At 46.9% G+C, this 24,027-nt stretch overlaps 1 protein-coding gene and 3 non-coding genes across 4 annotated transcripts in view; 3 read left to right on the plus strand and 1 right to left on the minus strand.

Annotated features, from left to right (window-relative positions):
- The window catches only part of LOC146442497 (lymphocyte antigen 6E-like), a 377,509-nt gene that overhangs the window by 47,389 nt on the left and 306,093 nt on the right, over positions 1–24,027 (minus strand). The gene's annotated exons all lie outside the window — the stretch shown is intronic.
- TRNAF-GAA (transfer RNA phenylalanine (anticodon GAA)) lies at positions 16,114–16,186 on the plus strand. Its single transcript has one exon. It is a non-coding gene; the product is annotated as a tRNA-Phe (tRNA).
- Positions 16,769–16,841, plus strand: TRNAF-GAA (transfer RNA phenylalanine (anticodon GAA)). The gene has a single exon. It is a non-coding gene; the product is annotated as a tRNA-Phe (tRNA).
- Positions 17,429–17,501, plus strand: TRNAF-GAA (transfer RNA phenylalanine (anticodon GAA)). The gene has a single exon. It is a non-coding gene; the product is annotated as a tRNA-Phe (tRNA).

A 24,027-nucleotide genomic window follows, 5' to 3' on the forward strand; every position in this document is an offset into this window, starting at 1 on the left:
CTCCCCTCGCTCGCCACCCCCTCGCTCACGCCCCCAGACTCGACGCGAGAAGCACTTGAAAGGTGCTGGAGACAGTTGGAGAGATGGATGAGTAATCGCACCTTCCGCCTCTCGGAGCGCAGGAAAAACACTTATTCCTTCCACAACTCTTTACTCAGCAAGGTCATCATTAACATGCGTCCCCCTGGCAGGGCTCGGGGAGGGCGGGATGAGGGGGAATTCGGTGTGTCACACCCAGACGGACGCCCACAAGCCCCCCGCACACACCCCCATTCGGGGTGAGCTCACTCGGCATGCAAATGCCTGGGAATGGTGGTAAATCAGCAGGGGGAAAAAAAATAAAAGGGAGAGAAGAGAAAAGAAAAGCAATGAGGAGGGGGGAAGCAGGGGGGGAAACACTCAAAGGAGCCACTTCAGCACAAATTGGAGCGCTCTGGACTTTCTCAGGCTTTGGTAGGTGGGAGTCACCCCGCGGCTTAGACCAACCACTATCTTGGGAATTTGGGGTGAGGGAGGGGGACGACATCCTGGGTTTTTACACCGAATTAAATCCGCCCATCAAAAGCCTGTTCTGTACTTAGCTTTGAATCAGATGCTTAATCAGTGAGCCAACCCACCAGCGCAGATGAAGCTACATTTGTTCTTCTCCCTTGACAAGGCAGGAAAAGCCAACCATAAAAGGAGTCTCCGGGTCTTACATAAACCAGGGATAAAGGATTCCCTAATCCTAGAGAGTTTCCCTGCCGGAACACCCTCAGAGAGGTGCTGAGGACATCTGGGCTTTCTCGTCCTTTCCCAGTGCCAGTGGCCAGAGGCAGGGGGATGCTGATTCACCAGGACGATCCAAAAAGGGGGTTTGAGGCTGTTGGCAGAGGGGTGGTGTTGGGGGGTGCCCTGCAGTGTGCCAGGGAGGCTTAGGATGGATCCTCATTCCCAGAGCTCCTGGCTGGGTGTTTCCCGGTGGGAATTCAGCCATCCCAGAGGTGCAAAAAGAGGAGGAGGCAGGGGGTCTTTCAGTGAAGTCCTGCTGGAAGGAGATCTCAGTGAGCCCAGGAATTTGGTTCAAGCAGAATCACAAACTGGTGGTGGTTAAGTTGAAGGGTATGAGGGGCAGGGGTCAGGATTCCCTTTTTTCCCCCCATATCCACATGGTGCAGGAAGGCACAAGTCTGTTCCCTACCAGGTTCTTGGGGAACAAGGAGGTTTTTTGGGGCAGCAGCAGCTGACCTGGAAGGGCTGCAGGGTTTGGTTGTAGGGAGGGACGGACAGTGTGTGGGGAAGGAGACAAACCCCTGAGGGTATAAGATAGAAATCCTAATTCAGCAGCCCCTCCCAGTGCCACTTCTTCCCCCACGACTGCCTTGCTTACTTCTCCACTTTCACCCAGTTTTCCTAAGCACAACATTTTGGGGCAGCTCTGTTTGTTTCTAGAAAAAGTCAAAATGTCAATCACCTGAGGGGTTGGGACAGATTTGGAGCCTTTTATGCTGCTGTCTCAGCACCCCAGAGAGTCTCTGCCTTAAACCTGCTCTGCCAGTAAGAGATAACATCAACTGGGAGAGACTCTGCAGCCTTTGTATCTCTGGATTGGTGCAAAGATATTCCCCACAGGGCTTTTCACCCAGAAACCCCAGAAATGACCCATAGGATGGGGATAATATAAAGTGGCATTAACTTTGTGAGGTGACCTGCATTCAACCTCTCCTTGTCCCATCAAATGCCAGAGTCTGGGCTGAAATGGCTCTTAAACCTGCTCCAATAAATGAGTCCTTTTCCAGGCCCTCTTTCCTCCTCCCTCACTTTACAGCTGGGGAGGAATCCTGGATCTGAACGGCCTCATTTGACACTTGGCTCCTGTCGCAGCATCTCGGGATAATTAAGGATGAAAGGGACTCAGGAGGTTTCTAGCTCAGCCTCCTACTCCGAGCTGAGTCAGCTGCTGGGTCAGCTGAGATGGTTTCAGACACTGAAAACCCCAGGGATAGGGATTGCTCGGGGGAAAAATTTTGTTTCTTGTACCCAAACTGAGTGTCCTGTTGGAATTTGGACCCAATGCCTCTTGTCCTCTCTCCAGCCACCTCCAAGAAGATCCTGGTTCTGTCTCCTTGATAACCTCCCCACAGATATAGGACACAGCTGCTGCCAGGTGCCCCAAAGCCATCACTTCTCCAGGCTGGAAAAGCCCTAATCCCACACCAGGGACCATCCCTGACCATCCCGGTGGCCTGAACTCATTCCCTGTGATCAGTATTTCATTTAAGAGGCCTAAACCCAGTTGCAGCAGCTAAATATGATCTAAAATGCTCTGACTAAAGAGGGAGATTATCACTTCCATGATCGCCTGGCTGTATTTATGCTCCCACATTCCAGGATAATTTTTTTGCTGCCAGGACATGCTGCTGGATCATGCTCAGCCTGCTGAGCACTCCCAGGTCCAGTTCTCCCAGCCAGGGACTCTTTCTTCCCAAAAATTCCAGAATTAGCCCTTGCTGAGTGTCACCACATTTCTCTTGGCCCTTCCCTCCAGCTTTTCCAGGTCTCTGGGTTAATCTCATTCAGCCTCCTTTCACAGAGCTCTCCCCCTAATCACTCTCCTCCTAATTCTGTGGAGGTGGTGGGGGAAGTGGGAAAAGTGAGGACAAATGGGGGTTTTCCTTCTGGACCTGCTGGGGAACGAGTTGCTGATTAAGACATGTGTGATAAGCATTTTCTTTGTATTTCTAATTAAAGCGAGGTGCGTGGGAAGAGGAGGAGGGGAGAGGGGAGCCGGAAGCAAAGGGAGGAGGGAGATGTGGAGTGAGGTGATGGAGAGAGGCAATTTGAGGCAGACAGGCAATTTCCAGGCACAGACAGGCATGGAAGGACAAGACCCATGGATTTGGGCAGGGTGGGGAGGAGGCTTTTATGGCCACAGCAGTTTTATCCCAGGGTTTCACAAAGAGGCAGACAGAATTCTGTCGAAATTTGCTGCCTGGGCTCAGGAGAGCTGGCAGTGATGTGGGCAGAGGAGACAGCAGGGCATGAAGTCCTCTGGGTGACCACAGAGAGGGGAAAAAGGAGCAGGAAGGAAAGTGGGAAGTGAGGATGACTGTGAGCAGTTTGCTTAAAAAAAGCTCAGCAGGAGCAAGGGAAGGAGAGGAAATAGCAAAAAGCCACATCTCATAGCTGAGCAGGGATGGTGTCAACGTGGGTTGTCTCCCCAGAGCTTCCTGAAGAGTTTTAAGGAACTGTAGGTTAGGATCAGATCCAAAAAAAATGGGAAAAAAAAAGAAAAAAAAAAAGAGGAGAGAGAAAAGGAAAAGCCAATAGATTAATTAAAGGGAGCAAAAGCAGCATGAGGCAGTAAGCAGCAACTGAGTTTTCCCCTGAGGGGAGTGGGACCAGAGCAAAGGGACACTGAGTCACAGCAGCACTGCCACCTTCCCCAGCGCTGTCACTGTTGGCTGAGGACACAATGCACCCAGAGCCTGGTGGCACTCACCCCTTGGCATCTGTTCAGGCTGTGGGCTCTCACTACACCTCGCCTTGGAGCAAAAGTGTTGGGTTTGGGGGTTTTTTTGGGAACAAAAGTGTTGGGTTTGGGGTTTTTTTTGGGAGCAAAAGTGTTGGTTTTGGGTTTTTTTTTTGGGTTGCCAGGCCTTTGCCACCTCATCTGGACGAGTGCTCTGCTCAGAGGTACCTTCTGGCAAGACAAGGAGAGCAGCCTGAGCTGTGAGCCAGATGAACCTGGTGGGTGAGTGAGAAGGAGGAGATCCTGAGGGAAACTCGGGAAAGTTTCTGGTGCAGCTGATTTTGTGCTGCCTTTCCGTGGCATATGCTCTGAAGAGCTCTCCTGTGCTGCCAGGGTCCCTCCTCAGTTATGCTCTGAGATGTGCATTTTGTTCCTCCTCAGAATCACTGTCTGGAGGACTCTGTCTTTCACCCAGGACTCTTTGAAGTGCCTAAAATAAGAAGCCTGAAGCCTTGTGGGCAATTCATCCCATATTCTTGCAGGAACTAATATTTTCTAGTGGTGAACAAGGGATTTTCTGCATTATCCTATATTCCTTGTGCTAGAATTTTCCCTTCCATAATTGCTTCCTCTTTCTAGAAGAAAAAAAGAAGACAATAAGAAACCATATTTTCCCCCCTTCTGCCTCCACATCCTTTTAATCCCTATTGATTCTCCTATAGCTCACCAGACTAAGCTGCCTAGTCATTTGTTTGGTAGCAAAACCCTCGGAAGGAAATAAAATAAAGAAGAAACCAAGGTGTTGGGCTTTTAACTTCGCAAGGAACGAAATGGGGGAAAGAATAACACATTTAATTTGCACCATACGTCTCTATTCATCCCTCCCCAGCCCCGGAACACTTTATTGCACTGGAGCTGGCACTCTCAACGCTGAGTTTTGCATTCAAAACACAACTCCCACGTCAGTGGCTCTTTTGTTCCTGGCCACCCATGGTCCCCCAGGCCTGGAGCCCACACATCACTTACTGGGAGGGTGTGGAAGTAATTGAGAAACTGAGGGCATCCCGCTATCAATATTACCCATAATGATGATTGTTATTAGCGCCACTCCTCCTGGCGCAGAGTTCTCTCCGTATTCCTTTTCATCTGGAAAGCCCTACTTTGAGGGGAAGATGGAGTGCTTTGTTTTCCGACTAAAAATATCTCCCGCGTTTTGCAATTCTCTCCTCTCCTTATTTAATGAGATGTTTGTTATTTTGGTTTCCTCGCTGGGCAGAGGAAATGTTAATGAGTCTCTCCTTGCGCTGCTTTTTTGCCTCCTCAAGCCTGCCTGAGGCTAAAGCAAGAAAGCCAAAGGAAGTATCAGCATTTTTCACACTCTGGTGTTGGCTGTTATGACCCTCGTGAGGTCAGCACAAATAGAAAGACATCTCCAAATGAACTTCATTTTCCTCCCCTGCGCAGCCTTGACGAGCTGGAAAAACACATTTGTTGCCATGTCAAAAGGCCTGGTTCACAACTGGCTTGTGACATTCCTTCTGCCACGTTTTACAGCTGAGTTTGGCCCACTTTGGGCCTCTCACTTGACTCCTCGCCCACCTGTCCCCCTTCAGGGTGTCCCTCTAAGTGTTCTAGTAAAAGTTTCTGATTTTAATGCTTTTTTTTTTTTTTACTCCTCCTCAGCGGCAAACACTGCAAATCACAGGTCTGCTATAAAAAGGGAAGGTGATGGAGTAGCTGTGGAGAGCAGACCTGGTTCCTCTGCTGGTGTGGCTTGGCTGACAGAGTCCCACCATGCCAGCAGAGCCCTGCTCCTCATCCTCTGCCAGGATGGAGGTCTGTGGATCATTTCTGGCCCATGGAGTCAATTCCTTCCTCCCCTGCATCCCATTTCAGTCTGGATTTTAAACTGATACTGAGGAGCTCAGACTGCTCCAGACCTTTCCTGCTCCTTTTCATCCTGCTGTTCCCATGGGTGAATCCATGTTAAGCCTCTCAATTTTCTCAGCACCTACACTGATTTTTCCTCCTGGATTAGAGCATGTGGGAAGGACTTTAGGGGTGGTGGAAGCCTTGTTTTCCATCAGTGAAGTGAGACTGGCTCATGGGAATATTTCCAAGCTGTAAACTCCCTGCTATGGATTGTGGGAAAGATGGAGAAATGGGATTGCCCTGTGGCCATAAGAGAAAATCCTACCTTGTGGAGGTGAACAGCCAGAGAAAATCCACCACAACCACTTTTCCCCAATAAATTACAGATCCTTGCCTCTCCTGTAAGTGGCAACACCTCTGTTTCCATGAGGGGAAATGCCAGAGTAAACTTAAGGAATGCTCAGGGAAGGCTTTCCACGTGGAAAGGTATCCCCCAAGATATCATCCAAACGTATTCCTCTCTGCCTGAACCATGGATCAGTTCAGGTCCAGCTGAATGGTTTTTCTCTCTCCAGGAGCACATAACTCCTCACTCCCTAAATGCTTTATTTTCCCTCATTCAGGCTGAAATCCCAAAGCATTTCGAAACCTGTCCAGGATTTGACCACAGAGGTGCCTTTGGACAACACCCCAGCCAGGTTTAAAGCCATGCTCTGCCTAATTTGGCACCAGTGTTTCAATCTAGGTCTCCTCAGTGCTGGGACATCCCTAATAGTGAAGGGAAAACCTCAATATTTTATTAGAACTCACTTTGTAGGCATGGTTTGCTCTCTCTAAATATAGATGTGTGTCTGGCTCTTTGCAGTGGGCTCCACTGAGGCATTCCAAAGGACACTGATGGGATACAGAGCCTTTCCACGATCCCAGCAGGACATGAGGCTGCTGTTCCCAGCCCAGTCTGTGTCTCCAGAGCTCTGCCAGTTCTCAGCTCCCTGCTCTCACAGCCATCACCATCGTGAAGACACAAACTAGGCCACTGCTCACCTATTTTTAGCAGTTCTATCACCGAGTTGTGACTCAATTTACCTTTTTTCCCACCTTTCCCTTTTGCTTCTCCCTCTTCCAAGCGATTTCCCTTATTTTTGTCCTCACCAAGCATTGTTGTTAACAAAGGAATTCCTCCAAGCATCCTTGCTAATCTGGCCTATCCACGGGGAGGCAAAGCTGGAGTCAGGGCAGGAATTGTGTCCCCTTGTCCCAGGAAAACTACAGAGCAGCTGCCTCATGCAGTGAAGGGGCTCCTGCACTGCTAAAAACAGCAGGGGTGATGTGAGGTCACTTCTGAAATAAAGGGAGCCTCATTCAGCACATCCTCATCCCAGCCCTGTTCTACCAGCGTTCCCATTTCCTTTCCTTAAGTACCTCTAAATGAGAGATGGGTAATTGGTGCCAGCAGGGAAGCTCGGGGGAAACAGAAGAACGTGAGAAACAAGCAGCAGACTGTGCTAATTTCTTCTTTCCGAATCTAGGAGGCCCCAAACGTCACTAAAAGCCTTATTAAAACAGGGTTAGGAGGAGCTGGGGAGTGAGTTGCTGTGGAAAGCTTTCCAGGGATTTTTTTCCTTCCCCCCAAAAGCCATCACAGCTCCTCAGAACATCACTTCCCCCACACTGAACACAACTCCTCGGTGGCCTTAGGATGGAGGTCAGAGAATCCTAGAAAAGTTTGGGTTGAAAGGGACTTTTGAAGGGCATTTTGTTCCAGCCTCTTCCATGGGCAGCTTCCACTAGTCCTGGTTGGTCCAAACTCCATCCAGCCTGGCCTTGAACACTCCCAGGGATAGAATATCAACAGGATTAAAATAATAAATCTGGGACAGGAGTGATCCTGACACCAATATTTTCTTGCCCCCACATGATCATGGGAATTTATTCCACCTCCCTTCTCCTGAGGCTGTCTCTCAAGAGGTTTGGTCCTATCTGGAAAAAAATCTCTGCTGACAAGGGAATTTTTGTCCCCATGGATCTGTTGTATCTTAGCAAGACCGAAAAAGGAAGGGGGAATAATAGAGAAAAACAAGGTGAAGAAAGGAAAAAAAAAAAAAAAAAAGTAGAGAGAGAAAAAGAAAAAAGTAAAAAAGTGATGGAATAAAAAGAAAAAAAAGGGGAAAAGGAAAATAGAAAAAAAAGGAAAACAGAAAAATCAGTCAGTGCAGTGATAGCTGGAGTTGCTTGTGCTTGATTTTAGTGCAAGATCCCTAAGGATGGATTTGTTTATGTCCCTCAGACATGACGCGGGCAGGGCTGATCCCACTGAAGGGCCATCGCGATGGGATGGACAGCATTTCCCTGTTTCTCGGGCTCCTGATCCCAGCCTGGCTGATGCTGGGGAGGCTGTGGCAGCTCATTCCCAGCACAATAGCACTGAGCTCTCCATGGATCCCCGCAGGAATGTTGCAACAGAGAAAGGCAAGGATTAGAGGGGGGATGCAGGGATATTTGTCCAACCCTTCTAACATTTTTTCTGCCCATCGCTGCCTTCTCTCCCCTCTCACACAAAGCAGGACCTCCTCTCTGACCTTCCCCCAGGAACCTCAGCCCCCACTGCGGGGGAGGATGCTCCGTCCTGAATTTTCCACCTCTCTCCCCCGTTTTTCTCTTTTCCAGCAGCCGGATTTGGCTGCGGGGAGGGAGGGGAGGGAAAGGCAGAGCAGCGGCTCCGTGTTAATGGTGTCCTTGAGGAGACGCCGAGGGTAGCATCCATCCCTGCAGGTACCTGGAGAGCCATGAGCCATCCTGGGATGAGACACCGAGGTGGGCGAGAGTGCGGGGGAGAAGGAGGGAGTGGGAGAAGGGAGAGGGGCAGACAAAAGGGATGAGTAGTGTGTGTTTTCTGGGGGATCTGCCGCACGCTCCTGCCTTTCTTCCACCTGCCTGCCAGCAGGGAAGGGAGGCAGGTGCTGGGTGAGTTTTCCAGGGGGTGAAAATGAGCCACGGCGGCATTGCTAAAATAGGGATGCTGTGGGCATGGCTCCCCGAATGTGGTGATTGTTCCAGGGGGGTTAGAGCCAGGTTTTCTCCTCTTCAGGAGCTGCATCAGGGAGGGGGAGAGAGTTCCTGCAGTGCTGCGTTGCTCAGAGCCAGGAGGGCTCTCTGAAGGGATCATGCAATCCTGGAATCCTAGGATTTGGGTTGGAATGGGCCTGAAAGATAATCCCATTGAAACCCCCTGCAATGGGGAGGGACACCTCCTAGTAAACCAGGCTGCTCAGAATGATGCTTGGGGAGTTAGTGAAGGAGGGAGAAACCCCAAGATTTGGAGTTTTATGGCCTCCACAACACACACAGGCAGTTCCCTCCTTCCCATCCACTGCTGGTTCTCCAAAATCCTTCAACTCCATCCCCCAGTTTTGTGAGGTGAACAACCTCATCAGGGTATCCCCAGGTTTCTATCAGTGGTTATACAGATAAATAATGAACATAAGTCATGAACATAAATCTTGACCCAAAGCTCGAGTTTAGGTGGGGATGAGGAGTGAAGATTGTCTTAAAATCATGTTTATCACTGACATGGAATCCTAAAATTGTTACGGTTGGAAAAAGACCTCTGAGATCACTGGCACAGGTTGGCATTGGAGTTGGTGATGCCCATCCTGGAAGTGTCCAAGGCTAGGTTGGATGGGGCTTGGAGCAACCTGGGATAGTAGAAGGTGTCCCTGCCCATGGCAGGGGTTGGAATTAGAAGATTTTTAAGGTCCCTTCCAATCCAGGCCATTGTATAATTCAATGATTTTAAACCCTGCTCTGAACTCAGCACCACCACCATGTTCACCACTAACCATGTCCTCAAACCATTCAAAATGAGGCTGTTTTTGTCCCACATAGTCACAGGATAAGGTTCCCTTCCTGGGAATTGTGGATAACCATGTTCAGAGCACCTCTCTCTTAAATTGGACATAAATTGTGATTTCTTCACAACTGAAGAGTTCTGACTCCCCCATCACCAACTACCCATCTTTGCAAGGACTTTACATTTTGGATAGCTGGTTAAACATCCATCAGGCCAGACCGAGGGGTAAACCTGGCAGTCTAAAACCTTGGAATACATTCCCTAGGTTATGTATCCCATATGTTAGCCAACACCACAGAATTGTTTAGGCTGGAAAACACCTCTAAAATCATGAAATTCAACCATTAAACCAGCTCTGCCAATGTCCCCAGGGTGGAAAACACCTCTAAAATCATGAAATCCAACCATTAAACCAGCTCTGCCAATGTCCCTGAGTGCCACATCTACACATCTGTTAAATCCCTCCAAAAGTGGGGTCTTTGCCTCCACTTCCTGACATTTGGTCACACAGAACACACAGAGATCCCACAAGGAGTGACCAAGTCTTGTTGTGACCCAGAAATGCCTCATCTGATGTTCACCTAAGGCACAGAGGTCTGAACCAAGAAGGGATCTGAACTCACCACACCCACGCTGACCAACCCTAAAAGCACCTTATTTCCTTTCTCAGCCCCAAAACCAGAAGGTTTCTCTATCAGACCTTTGGGTCTGGATGAATTTGTGGTTTGCATTGAGTCTTGTGGGTTTTGAGGAGACCCCTGAGCCTCAAAAAGCAATTATCCAAGAACTTCCACGTAGGGTCTTGCCTGCTCTCTGAAAGGACAATCCCCCTCCCCTAAATTTGGTCACTGAATGACCAGCACAGAATGTTTTTCCCTCCTCTCCTCTCCCCAAGTACTTGTACAAGATTGCCTGTGACATTTAGAGCAGCTAAAATTATCTCAATTAAATATCTCCACTGGTTTCCCTTTGTTCTCTTTTCCTTTCTAGTTCTTTCCTTCCAGACAGCTGGAACATGTTCTTTAGACACTCTTTAAAGACAAAAGGAGAAAAAAAAAAACAAAAAACCCTCCCTACCCCAAACATTCAACAGCTAAAACTCACATTGCTTCAGCTCAGCTTTATTTAGAAACACAGTTGAAATAAATGTGAAGAATATTTTATGTTGCTCCAGGACTCATCCATAGGAGACAGGAGAGTGGTCTCACCCTCCAATAAAGTCATTTTTTTGTGGATTGAAGGTCTGGTGGAGGTGTGGGAAAAAGGGATAAAGGGCTGTGCACTGATTTTTGGGGGATCTTGGTACTGTGAGATTGAAACAAAGAGTTTTTTGCCTCTGTGATGTCCCCCCTTTTTGCCCACATGTTCATGATGACAACACCTGGCCCTGTCCACTGACCTCTCATCTTTACAAACTCCCTGCCAATCTGTTCTGGGAGAGAAAATTCCTTCCCAGCACGAAATTTGGCAGCTGCCTCCTCCCTGTGCCTGAAGCATGAATCACCAGAGTTAAGTAACAAACCCATTTATACATCAAGACACCATCACTGTCCAAGCAATCATTCTGTGTTTTTCAATGTGAAGCCCATTATTTGTAGACTCTGTTTATATTCATCTTTTCTCCCCTCTTTTGTTCCATTATTTTTTTTCCCCTGTACCTTCTAGATGTTTTGCAAAACAATGGAAAACTTCAGAAGGAGGCTGGCATATTAAGCAGAGGCAGAAAATGTTTCCCAGCCCCCAAGAATTGTTGTTTACTATTAATTTTAGGAGTTTCTGGGAAATCTCTCAGGGAACCTCACCAAAGAATGCTTGGCAAGAACAATTAGCTTGCTAATGAGGTTCTGGGCCACCTGGTTTGTGTATTAATATGTTATAAATATATTTACACACCCCTACACACTTTAAAACACCTGCTATTTTTACAAATATTTTCTTGGTGCTGCTCTTCTGTCTTTTTAGCACCTATCTCATTCCTCTGGTCTATTATCAAATAAGTGATTCCCGAATGTGTTTGGTTTATTCTGCTGAAAATTAAGTTTTGCAGGGTTGGAATAGCAATGGGTGATCCATACTGGAAGGGAGATCTGGGGAAAGCTCAGCCACTGTGAGTTTGTGGGGGAAAAGCAGGATCTGCCAGCGTTATTAAGGCTGGGAAAAGCAGCAGGACTTGAGCTGAACTGCAGGATTGCAAGAGCCAGGAATTGGCACAAAGCAAATTTAGGACAAATCTTGTGTGTCTCTTGCTCCAAGACTCTCAGAGGAGGTTTGTCCTGCTGCCTGGTCAGCTGTGTCCATGCAGGACACAACCAAGGACATGGACATTGCCCTCTCTGAGGTGTCCCCATCAAGTTCAGAAAGTTTTTCCTTAAATACATTCCCTTGTCTGATTGGAAACTACAATTTGGTGAGCACAGACCTCTGCTTTTCCAAAGTGCTCCACCACTCTGAGTGAATTACATCCAGGATGATGCCCAGAATATTTGTGGCTGTTCCATCCTTGGAAGTGTCCAAGGCCAGGTTGGACAGGGCTTGGAGCAACCTGGGATGGTGGAAGGTCCATGGCAGGGAGGTGGGGATGAGATGATCTTTAGGTTTCTTTCCAACCCAAACTATTCCAGAGTTCTAAGATCTCTCAGGTCTCTCTCTTTGATAACAGAGTAACTACAAGGAACACTAAAACACTAATTTTCTCAGAAAAAAGTGAATTAAACTTGGGGATAACTTAAATTACAGGTCTGGGGTTTATTCTCACTGGGCCTCCCCACCAGTGAGTTTGAGGGCAGATTGCAGATATTCACCCAGCCCCAGATTATTTCTCCCAGGCAGCAGCAGTACCTTCCTGCATCCCTGCATCCAAAGTTTATGTTTCAAGCACGGTGATAATGCACCTCAGGACAGCAGAGCTGTTATTCATAGCCTGAATTCCTAACTTTAAAAAAAAATAAAATTTAAAGAACCCCTAGTGCTTTCCTCCCCATAATCATGGACTGACAATCTCAGCATCTTTTAGACATCAGACTTCAGGAGGGAGAGGGAAGGGCTGTGTGACAGGCAGAGCTTGGCAGCTGGGCTTCATTAACTCTGTTTTTCAAAGCTGCATTTGTGTCTCCAGAATAACAACAAAGTTATCTGAGGCCTCATATTCCATCCTCTCCCAGCCATTGTGGTGGTGAGAACCTCCAGTGCCCTTTGTGCCATTATCTCTTTCTTTAATAACATGTTAAACAGCCATCAAAAAGGAGTTTTGGAAAACTCCTTTTATAGTTTGTCACCTATAGGAGCTTTACATTTCAGAGGTGCTGCTGCTGCTGTTGCATATTTTGTAGTTTTATTCTCAAGAAGTCCATTTTCCCCTAATGGGCTCACTTGGGGGTCTGTTCAACCAGAGGGGAAAATGGAGCTGAGCAAAATTCCTGCTGAGAGACCTTTACAAACCTCGAGAAACCTTTCTCAGAAACAGGAGTTCCACATTCTTAATGAGATCATTTTCCTAAAAGTCTGGGGAAAGAACAGAAAGAGAAAATAGTGACAGCAAAATAGAGATAATCACTAAAAATGCTCTTCAAGTAAACCTGAAGCCCTCTTGGTGTAATGAGACAGAAAATTTTCAAGAAGCCTAAAGGCAGAATATGTGTTTTTTATGACACACCAGAGGCAAGGCAGGGTCTGAAAAGCAATCACATCTCAACCCTGCAGCTGGATGTCACTCGCCTGGTGCAGAGAGTTGGGGAAAGAGTGGGGAAATGGGACAAAATCCCATCAGGGGCAGAGTTTGATGCCAAGATGTCTGCAAGAAAAACTAACATTGGTGACAAATCTGATGTGCTGACTTGGGTAGAAAAGATCGGTGTCTCCATCTGGGTGATGTCCTGACCCCCACTGTAAAAGAGTGAATTCCACAAGAGGTGGTGAATCCACAAGAGGTGGTGAATCCACGCTGACAGGGAGAGGCACATCAGGATAAATATTTGGTTGTAGTTCTCTCAGAACCATGGAATCCCAGAATGGCTTGGAGATGGGTGGGAAAGGACCTTAAAGATCACCCAGTTCCAGCTCTTCTGCCATGGGCAGGGACAACTCCACTATCCCAGGTTGCTCCAAGCCCCATCCAACCTGGCCTTGGACACTTCCAGGGATGGGGCAGCCACAGCTTCTCTAGGAAATCTGTGCCAGGGCCTCACCACCCTCATAGCAAAGAATTTCTTCCTAATATCCCATCTAAATCTACTCTGTCAGTTTGAAGCTATGTCTCCTTGTTCTGTCATTCCAGGACCTTTTAAATAATGTCTCTTCATCTTTCCTTTAGCTTCCCTTCAGGTAGTGAAAGGCCACAATTAGGCCACTCTGGAGCCTCCTCTCCTCTCCTCTCCTCTCCTCTCCTCTCCTCTCCTCTCCTCTCCTCTCCTCTCCGGGCTGAACAATCTCAATTCTCTCATTTTCTCCTCACAGCAGAGCTGCTCCATCTCTCTGATCATCTTGGTGCTTCCTCTGGACTCACTCCAATATCTCCACATCCTTCCTCTGCTGGGACAAAGAGGAAGGATGCAGCATTCTAGGTGGGATCTTTCCAGCCTGGAGCAGAGGGACAGAATCCCCTTCCTCACCTGCTGCTCAGAATTCTTTGGATACAGCCCAGGACACAATTGGCTTTCTGGGCTGCATGGATGTAATTCCATAACCTTTGAAATCTGCTTCTGGCAGATGGGTATTTTAGCAAGCACAGGCAGATTAGCATGGAGTGGTAGGAAAACTGGAAGAATGGGAGGAGGGAAAGCAGGGACAGAGGGACTGCCTGTCATCTGTTTGTCATGGCCACAGCCTGAGCCACCCGCGTGGGAGTGAGTGGTGATTAAACAGTTGGTTGGTGGCATGAAATGACACCTCCAGCACATCCCTGCCCAACGTGCCAGCAGGGTTTCACAGGCTGACACCATCCTGATGCCTCCAGAAACCGGAACATGAGGACAAGGAGGTGCCAGAGGAGATGTGTGGAAGAACATCCAGCACAAAACACAGGCTGTGACATTTTTGATGAGTTAATGCCTAAAAACGAAAAACCAGTGTGGTGTTATATCACCAGATGCTCTGCTGATCTCCAGAGATTTGTGGCTCAGGCACTGCATGAACCAAAGCAGGAAGTTCCATATTTGCAAGCTCTTCATTAAGTTTTTTTCCTCCATAAATCTTCCCAGTCATCTTTTGAACTTTTTTACACTCTGGGGATCTATAATACCCCATGGCAAAGAGTTGCACAGGTAACCAGCTACTGTGTGAGGAATCTCCTTATTTTTCTTTGTTCCAAGCTTGGCATTTACTCTTTTCCAATGATAACCTTTAGTTCCTGCATCAGAAGAATCAATAAGCCATCAACTCCTAATGATTCCTCTTTAGATCCTAAAATACCCTTTCTTTCTCTAGATCCCATAATATCCCTTTATTCTTTCTTTTCCTTGATAGGATAAACAAGGTTTACACAGCAATTCCCTGTGCAGAAGGGACTTTATTAATCCCTTCCACTGGTTAGTTTGGGCTTTTATTCCCCACATCCTTCCTGAGATGAAGATCTCAAAATAAAAAACCCAAGTAATCAAGATGTGAATGGAAAAGGAGTCTTTCAGAAGGAATGGGGGCAGGTGAGAAAGGACAACAGGAGATATCCCAACTTCACTCCTCCTTCCACTTCATTCTCTCCCTGCAGAGCTCCAGCCTTGTGATCTGAACTGAGCTGGGGAAACAGATTTAATTTCTTCCTCTTCAATAAGGAAAAGATCTTCCAACTTCTTCCATGTGACTCATCAAACTGGCACCACAAGTCTGACTTCTGATGACTTTGCCCACAGACTTTCAGTTCTGATGTTCCACCAGCTGAAAAAGCCAAGCTCCCAGCAAGCTGGCTCCTCAAATTTCTAATTTAACTGCAATGTAGCACTTCCTTCAAGGCTTGTTCTTTATCAGATCCTTCACCTCATCGTTTCCACCAACACTGCTGAGCATTTGCAAAGCGGCAGCACAGCTCAGGAATTTTGTAGGAATTTTGTACCCAGCTGAAGCTTGAGTATTTCCAGCGAGGCAGAGTGGGCTGTCAAATACCACAGTTTCCATGTTGGGATCATTTCTTCCTGTCTGAGGAAAGCTGGTGGGAAGGCAATTTCCTTGACAAGGAGAAAGCTGGTGAAGCAAAAATTGGACAGCTGGAAGGGTAGAGCTAAGTCCCAAGTGAGCCAGGAATCCACATCTTCCCTTTCCTAGGGAGAACCTGCAGATGGATCCTTGTCACACACTGAGAGCCATCAGGACAGGGATGATGTCATCTCTGTGGAGTGACAGCCTCTGAGAAAACTCTGGAGCCTCCAACTTCAAAAGGGCGTGGAGATGCTGGAGTGAGTCCAGACAAGGCCACAAGTGATGCTCTGAGGTCTGGAGCCCTTCTGGTCTGGAGCCAGGCTGGGAGAGATGGGAATGTCCAGCCTGGAGAAGAGAAGGATCCAGGGAGAACTCAGAGCCCCTTCCAGTGCCTGAAGGGGCTCCAGGAGAGCTGGAGAGAGACTTTGGACAAAGGATGGAGTGACAGGAAAAAGGGGAATGGCTTTAATTTGACAAAAGGAATGGTTGGACTGAATATCAGGAAGAAATTCTTGGCTGTGAGGGTGGTGAGGCCCTGGCACAGGTTTTCCCAGAGAAGCTGTGGCTGCCCCATCCCTGGAAGTGTTCCAGGCCATGTCGGATAGGTTTGGAGCAACTTGGGATAATGGAAGTTGTCCCTGCTCAGTGAAGGGGAGTGTAATGAGATGATCATTCAGGTCCCTTCCAACCCAAACCAGTTTTTGATTCACCAGAAGTGTGTTTAGAGGGGTGTTGGGCAACCTGGTTTGAATGGTAAAGTCTGAAAGCTCATCGTATTTCAACAGCTTTTGGGGAAATTTGGAGCCACAGCAGAGCTGAAGTAGCTCAGCTGGGAGAGCGTTAGACTGAAGATCTAAAGGTCCCTGGTTCAATCCCGGGCTTCAGCAGTGTTTTCCTGCACTTTTGTGTGCCCAGGGCTGAGCTCTCCTGTGCAAGAGACACCTGGACATCCAGGAGAGAGTCCAGCCAAGGGAGAGCAAGAGGGTGAAGGGACTGGACTGAGAATGTGGAGTTCCCATTCTTGGACACTTTCCCAAATCACCTGGATGGTCCTGGACAAGTGGCTGTAGGTGCTGCCTGAGCAGAGCTTTGGAGCAGGTGAGCTCCATGAGGTGCCTTTGGACCTCAACCAGTCTGAGCCTGTGAAATAGGGACAGGGTTTTATTATTCAGTACTTCAGCAAAAATCGTGATATAAAGGGATTTTTGTTCTTTCCACTGCCTGTTCCCAGTCCCATGCCATGGACTGCCCTGAGAAGAAGCAGAAAGATTAAGTCACGGATGTATGGCCAAGTAGGATATCAAAACTGTTTTTTGGGAATCGGAAAACCCCTTTATTCATGAAGGTGATTCTTAGCATGAATCACAAACTTGAAGCAACCCCTCTCCCTAAATTTTGTATTTTCCAGGCTGAAGTGTTCCAGTGTGTTTACCTGTTGTTTTTAGGGAAAAAAAAAGCCTGATATCAGGGCTGAAGTAGCTCAGCTGGGAGAGCGTTAGACTGAAGATCTAAAGGTCCCTGGTTCAATCCCGGGCTTCAGCAGTGTTTTCCTGCACTTTTGTGTGCCCAGGGCTGAGCTCTCCTGTGCAAGAGACACCTGGACATCCAGGAGAGAGTCCAGCCAAGGGCCAGCAGGAGGGTGAAGGGACTGGACTGAGAATGTGGAGTTCCCATTCTTGGACACATTCCCAAGTCACCTGGATGGTCCTGGACAAGTGGCTGTAGGTCCTGCTTGAACAGAGCTTTGGAGCAGGTGAGCTCCATGAGGTGCCTTTGGACCTCAACCAGTCTGAGCCTGTGAAACAGGGACAGGGTTTTGTAATTCAGTATTTTGGCAAAAATCGTGATAGAAAGAGGGAGTTTTTGTTCTTTCCGCTGCCTGTTCCCAGTCCTGTGCCATGGACTGCCCTGAGAAGAAGTAGAAATGTTGACCCACAGGTGTAATGCCAAGTAGGAAATCAAAACTGTTTTTTGGGAAAAGGAAAATCACGCTTTTAAAGAGAGCAATTTTTAGTGTGAATCACAAATGACCTTGAAGCAACCCCTCTCCCTAAGTTTTGTATTTTCCAGGCTGAAGTGTTCCAGTGTGTTTACCTGTTGTTTTTAGGTAAACAAACACGGGTATCAGGGCTGAAGTAGCTCAGCTGGGAGAGCGTTAGACTGAAGATCTAAAGGTCCCTGGTTCAATCCCGGGCTTCAGCAGTGTTTTAGGAGTTGGAATCAATGAAAAAGCCCTGGAAGTGTCCAAGAAACAACTGTATCTGGCATTCAGTGCTCTGATCTACTGGACAAGGATGTGATGGATGAAAGATTAGACTCTGTCTTGAAAATCTTTTGCAATCTTAATAGTTCTGTGATTTCATCCTTGTGGGTCCCTTCCTGTTCAGGGTATTCTGTGATTTTCTGATGTTTTCTTCCCTTTCCTGATCCTTTCCTACTCTTACCCTGGGCTTTATCAAATGGTGATGTTCAATGTGGAGACACCCCAAAAAGTTCTAAACTGTGCTTTGAGTTTGCTCCTCTGTCATTTTCTGGCTCCTGTTCCATGGAGACCTTCAGGCAAACACCAGAGACAGGACATGAAATGCCAGTTGTCCAAAAAGAGAAATGAGAAACAGCAAACCCTTGACTTTCTCAAGATCAGCCCCAACACACATCCAATCCCTTCTTCACAGCAGGACAGGGACTCTTCTTTCTCCTTTTCCCCCTGGCGGTGCTCTAAAAGCTGTGGACATCAAACTGTCTGATGCTGCAGCATCCCAAGTTATTTCCCTGATCAAGATATTATTAAAATAATTTGTGTATAAACCAACAACATCAACCTGCTTAAGCCTTGAAGAGATACCAGGAGTCCTGCTGGGGAAATGACCCTGCCAAGAGCCACCACCCAAATATAACACCACAAATACAACACCACAAATATAACACCACAAATGCAGCAGCTGCTCACCCAGGGACACCCTCTGCAGGCCTGATGTCCTCAGGCAGGATCATCTGGCTCAGGGATGGACCAGCTGGAAATTAGCCTTTATTCCAACAGTGTTTGCCTGGATCTAAATTAGGCAGGAGCCTCCTGGTCCCCAAATTGGATCAAAGTAGGTCAGAACTCCCTGCATGGTCCATGTGCAGGATTAAATAAAATCAAATTTTGTGCTTGTCTTGGGCCTCATTTTGTTATGACAACAGACCCGAGGTGTTATGAACATCACAGACATTGCCCTCAGATTTGAGAACAGCTCACACACCGTGGCTGTGCTGAAGGGCTCCAACCTCATTAACCCCCTGGAGAAATGCAGCCCTGAGCCCCAAGGCCAGAGGCAAATCCCATACCAGAGACACTGACCTGATGGTGACCTGGATGGCTTCAATGTGACCATTTTTTGGGAATAGTTCCTGGCCCCTGCTATTCCCAAAAAGTGGTTTGGACATAATAGGTTTATTTATGAGGAAAGGCTTAGAGCTGTGATTTTCAAACTGGGGAAGAGAAGGGTCTGGGGAGACCTTGGAGATTCTTGCAGTGCCTAAAGGAGCTCCAAGAGAGCTGGAGAGGGACTTGGGACAAGGGATGGAGGGACAGAACACAGGGAATAGCTTCCCACTGCCAGAGGGCAGGGTTAGAGGAGATAACTTGATAAATCCTTCCCTGTGACAGGAATTGGACACTGGCACAGGTTTCCCAGAAAAACTCACTGCAGGACACACAGAAATCCCAGAGACCACAATGCAGCAATTAGAGGAGAACAGAAAAGCTTTTTGCCTCCTCCTTCTCCTGACAGCTCATTCCCCCCGCGGCTGAAACAGCTTCAACTCAACCCTCAGCACCAGAAGTTGCCAACTTTCCCTGGATTTGGCTCAGAGAAGGGTTAAAACCTGCCGGTGCTCCCGGGGAAGCTGCGAGGGAAGGAGAGGGATGAATAACTGCGGTGGGCGGCAGGAGCGCGGGGGTGGCTGCCCTGCCAGCACCTTCTCCATCCCCCTCACACTCAGCTCCCTCCTCTCACCCCCTCTCAGGTCCCTCCAGCTCCAGGGCCCCCACACCGATCAATCAGCACATGGCAGATCCCAAAATCCATCTTTTCCCAGACTCAGCGCTGCTCCAACCCGCAGCTCTCCCCCACAAACAGCTCTGCCCTTCAGTTGTGACTCTCTGCCTTTTATTCCGGTGATTTCTGCCTCTTTCTCTGAATGATTTCAGTTCTGACTTGCTGCTGCTGTTCTTCCCCATCCTCGTGGAGTCCCCTCTGCACCTTTCCCATCAAGAGCACATTCAGGGATTGATCCACATTCAGGGATTGATCCTCACCCACCTGCCCTGACCTCACAGCTCCAGAATTGTATTTCCCTGCTGCTGAGGAGGCTGAATGGAAAGGCCAGGAAGAGAAATATATGGGAAATCCTCAGCAGGCGTTTAAAACCCCTTCCTTCAGGGAAATAAAAAATAAAAGCCAACTAAAATACAGGAAATTCAGATTTTTCTCTGATGACTTTTGTGATAGCTTGCATTCCCACAGGGTGATTTTGCCTTTGCTTTCCTTTTCATGGAATCATACAATAATTTGGGTAGGAAGGGACCTTAAATATCACCTAATTCCAGGCAGCTTCTACTAGACCAGGTTGCTCAGATCTACTTTAATATATGGGATAATTGCTCATCTGCTTTTTCCCTTGTTGTGCCCATGGCTGGCATGAGAAGGAAATTCCCTTACTCATTCACCCTTTCACCCCTCAGAAAATTGGGCAAAGTACTCCAGAATCCCTGGGAAAGCTCCCTGGGATCTGCCTCAGGGTTCTCACTGTGGCAGAGGCAGCACATGCAGACAAGAAAAGACATTGCCAGCCCTGAAGATTAATTTTCTAAATTACACAGCAGCTACAAGATGAGGGAAAAGAGAGGATTATTATTTGCATGCCATGGGAGCAATAATCCTGTGATTACTACTCCAGGCATAAAGACATTAAGGGCTGGTTGGTGCTGCAGGCTGAAGGCTGTGTAGAAGTCTGAGGCATCAAATATCCCAAATAATCCCAAGTATCTTCGGGGGGATCCTGGGAGAACTGAGGTTTTTACTGCTAAGGAGAAGTTCTGCCCAAGGGAGCCTCAGGAAGAATTCCATGACCTGGAATTCCACTATCCATAGGAGAGTCCAGCTTCTCCTAAGAGCTCAGCTTTTCCAAAAATTGAACTGAGTGCTCTCTTCAGCAGTGGTATTTGTCTGGATGTTTGGAAAAGCACAGGGTCTTAGTTCAGCTGGGGAAAAGGTGTTGCAGGTGACTTTTCCAGTGCAAATATAACCTGGGGCTGGAGCATCTCTGTTCTGGAAATTGGGAAATTTCCAAGCTGAGAAAGCTGGAATTGTCCATTCTGGAGAAATAAAGGCTCCAGAGAGATCTCAGAGCCTCTTCCAGTGCCTAAAGGGACTCCAGGAGAGCTGGAGAGGGACTTTGGGTCAGGGGTGGAGTGACAGGAAAGAGGAAATGGCTTTAAATTGACAGAGGGCAGGGTTGGATGGAATATTGGAAAGAAATTCTTGGCTGTGAGGGTGGTGAGGTCCTGGCACAGGTTTTCCAGAGAAGTTGTGGATGTCCCAACCCCAGAAGTGTCCAAGGCCAGATTGAAGTGGTCTTGGAGCAACCTGGGATGGGAGAAGGCATCAGGGGATTGGAATCAGGTGACTTTTAAGGTCCCTTCCGACCCAAACCATTCTATGATTCTGTGATTTATTCTATATGGGGATCAGAAAGGTTCTTTCATTCAGGTCATCCAAAATAACCCCAGAAAAATTAGAATTAAGATTTATCTCACTGTCTAAACTGTGTCTTAAAAAGGGGTGTGGACATGTGCCATGTAAAAAAAATTAAAATAAAATAAAAATAAAACCAAAAAAAGACAAAAATTCAAATACAGCAACTGTCTAGGACTTGCTCTGAACATGGAGAATAAAAAAATACTTTTTGGACCCAGCTCAGTTCCTCACAGGTACTAAAGCAAACAGACAGTCAAAATACCATCAAAGGGTCTTGGTTTTACTGTGTGTGGCTGATTAATTAAATACAATTTAGGTCATTAACGGGGCTGTTAACTTTTGGGGCTATGGGTTCTCCTTTCTCTTCAGTTTGAACAGCAAAACCCAATTTTATTTTTGACTGCAGGGTTCAAGTAGAGGAAAAGAACATGAAGAACTGCTCATTCCAAAGGGAAGTAGGCTATTTAAATATGCAAATTGTGCTCAGAAAAGCAGAGAGAAATAGGATTGTGGAGCTTCCTGCTGTCCCTTATCAGATGTGCAGATTTTTATTCCCCTGCCCAGGGTGGGATTCAGGCAGGAACAGGAGTAAAAACTCTTCTGGCAGCTTCTGGGAGCATCCAGGAGGTGACAGCTTGGGGAGAGTTTGAAATTCCACGCAGAAAGGTGGGTGGATTTCAGTTTGGTTCCTAACAAGTATCTACAGCATGGAAAACATCCTTGGCAAAACCCTGCAAATTCGGGAATGTATTTAATGCAAAAAATATGAAGATCCACTAGAGAAGTGATTTTAATTATTCCATAGCATGGAAGGCTTTGAACTACACTTAGGTCAGCTTTTTGAGCTCCTTGACTTGTGCCACGTGGGTTGGAAACTTCCCTTTTGCTTTGGAAATCAAATTATGTCTTTTAATCCCTCTCTCCAAGCAATTGGAATTGTTTAGGAGAAAGCTTGACCTGCTGAATTGTTTGGGGTTTTTTTTCTTCTAATGGGGAAAAACAAAAAAGAAGAAAAAAAGGGGAAAAAAGAGCAGATTTGGGAACACTTCAAGTCCCAGATAAGCAGCAAAAAGGATAAAATTATTAATTAAAAGACAGCAGGAAGAAATTTAAAAATGTCTTCATAATGAGCAATATCCCTATCCATGGTCAGAAGATGCTGGGCAGGTGTCCCTTCCCTCATGGATTTTGGTGGAGTTGATTCCAAATTCCCATTTCTTTCACCCTGACACGGGGAAACTCCTCGAGTCGTTCCTCATCAGTGTCTCTGCCTCTGGTATTTTCATGCCAGCCTGGTTCCGTGGGTGATTCTCTGCTCCAGTTTTCAAGCAGAAGTTCTCACAAATTGATGGAGGAGGCTTTGGCACCTCCACAGGAGGAGCGAGAGAAGGAGAATTGTATGGAGGAGGAGAAGCTGAAATGGGCTTTGGAAAATCATAAAATTTGCATAGAAAACGGCAGCAGCTTTTTTTTTTTTTCCTCAGTCTGAGCTTCATCAGCTGCTGATTTTGAAGTCACCCCGTTAAAGAGCCTCAAGGGTGGCCACAGATGTTCTGGGCTGCTGGAGGGAAAATAGTTTTACAGCCACCTGAAAGCTTCCAAAAAGGGAGTTCAGACTTTCTCTTGGCTCCAAATTTGCCCTGCAAGCTCCCTACTCTTGAAGCCAATCCTTTAAATAAAAACCAAGAGCAGATGTACATGAAACCAGTAGAAGGCTTGAAAATCCACAGAGGGTACATTTTGTTTTTTCAGCCGAAGATTTTTTAGCTCTTAAGGTCTTAGATCATCACCTCTAACTTTAAACTTGCTGAAGTTTCTATGTTAAGAGCTGCTTTTCTATTCTTTTTTTTCTTCCCCAGCCTCTCAATATAGACAGTAGATGCAAAACTCAGTTCCGTTTCAATTTTAGTTCTTCCCTTAGGAAAAACCTGTTAGCTCAGGGTATGGAGGGGAGCTCAACGTTCCCTAATAAATAAAATAAAACCTCTCAGCTGCCTGAACGTGAGAGACCTGCACAGAACTTCAGTCCAAGTTCATGGATGGCCTGTGGTCATCCATCAAAATGAAAGAGTTTTTTCTTAGTCCAAACCCTGGGCAACTCTGGATATCTCACAAAATCACAGAATATTTGGAGTTGGAAGGAATCCAAGAGGATCTTCAAGTCCAACCCTTCAGTGAATGGCCTGTTCAGGGATTGTTCTCTCAGATCTTCTCAGTGGTGTTTGGCTTAGGAGGGGCAATATAGAAAATAGAAATAATACAGGAAATAGAAATAATGTAGAAAATAGAAATAATATAGGAAATAGAAATAATATAGAAATCTTCTTCCTGACAATCCCATATAGGTTCCTGCACTGGAAAGACAGAAGATGCTGGAGCTTGATGTTCCTCAAGATGTCATTACAGCAAGAGAAAATATGTCCAGAAATATGAAACAAACATCAGCTTGTTTATGTGCTGATGGAGAATCCAATGGACTGGATGGGGCTCTGAGCAATCTGGTCTAGAGGAAGGTGTGCCTGTCCATGGCAGGGTGTTGGAAATGGATGATCTTTAAGGTCTTTTCTAACCCAAACTCTGATTTTTTGATTCTATGAATCAGGTGCCAGAGTGACCTGTGAGAGTCTCAGGTGAGGAGTGAGTTGTGACTTCCCAGGTGGGTCAAACATGTCCTCTTGGAGGAGATGGAACACAAACAAGATTTTTTTTTAAAAGGAATTAGATAGAAGAGCCAAAACCCCACAAACACCTGCAAATGTGCCTACAGCCATCTGCAACACAGATCCATCTATATTAATCCTTCAGCAGTGCTGAGGAATTTGTCCCATTCCAGGCTGGCAGCTGTCAAGATAAATTGCTAAAAGTCGGTCTCACACACTGCAGCAAATTAAACAGTGTTTGAAAATGTGAAGGAGAGATTTCCCGAGGAATGTGCAAGAGATTCATTAATCCAAATGAGCCAAATTTTCTGGATGCTCCATCCC

The sequence above is a fragment of the Lichenostomus cassidix genome, chromosome 2, assembly GCF_008360975.1.
Source record: "Lichenostomus cassidix isolate B80296 chromosome 2, HeHo_3.0, whole genome shotgun sequence".
NCBI classification, from domain to species: Eukaryota; Metazoa; Chordata; class Aves; order Passeriformes; family Meliphagidae; genus Lichenostomus; species Lichenostomus cassidix.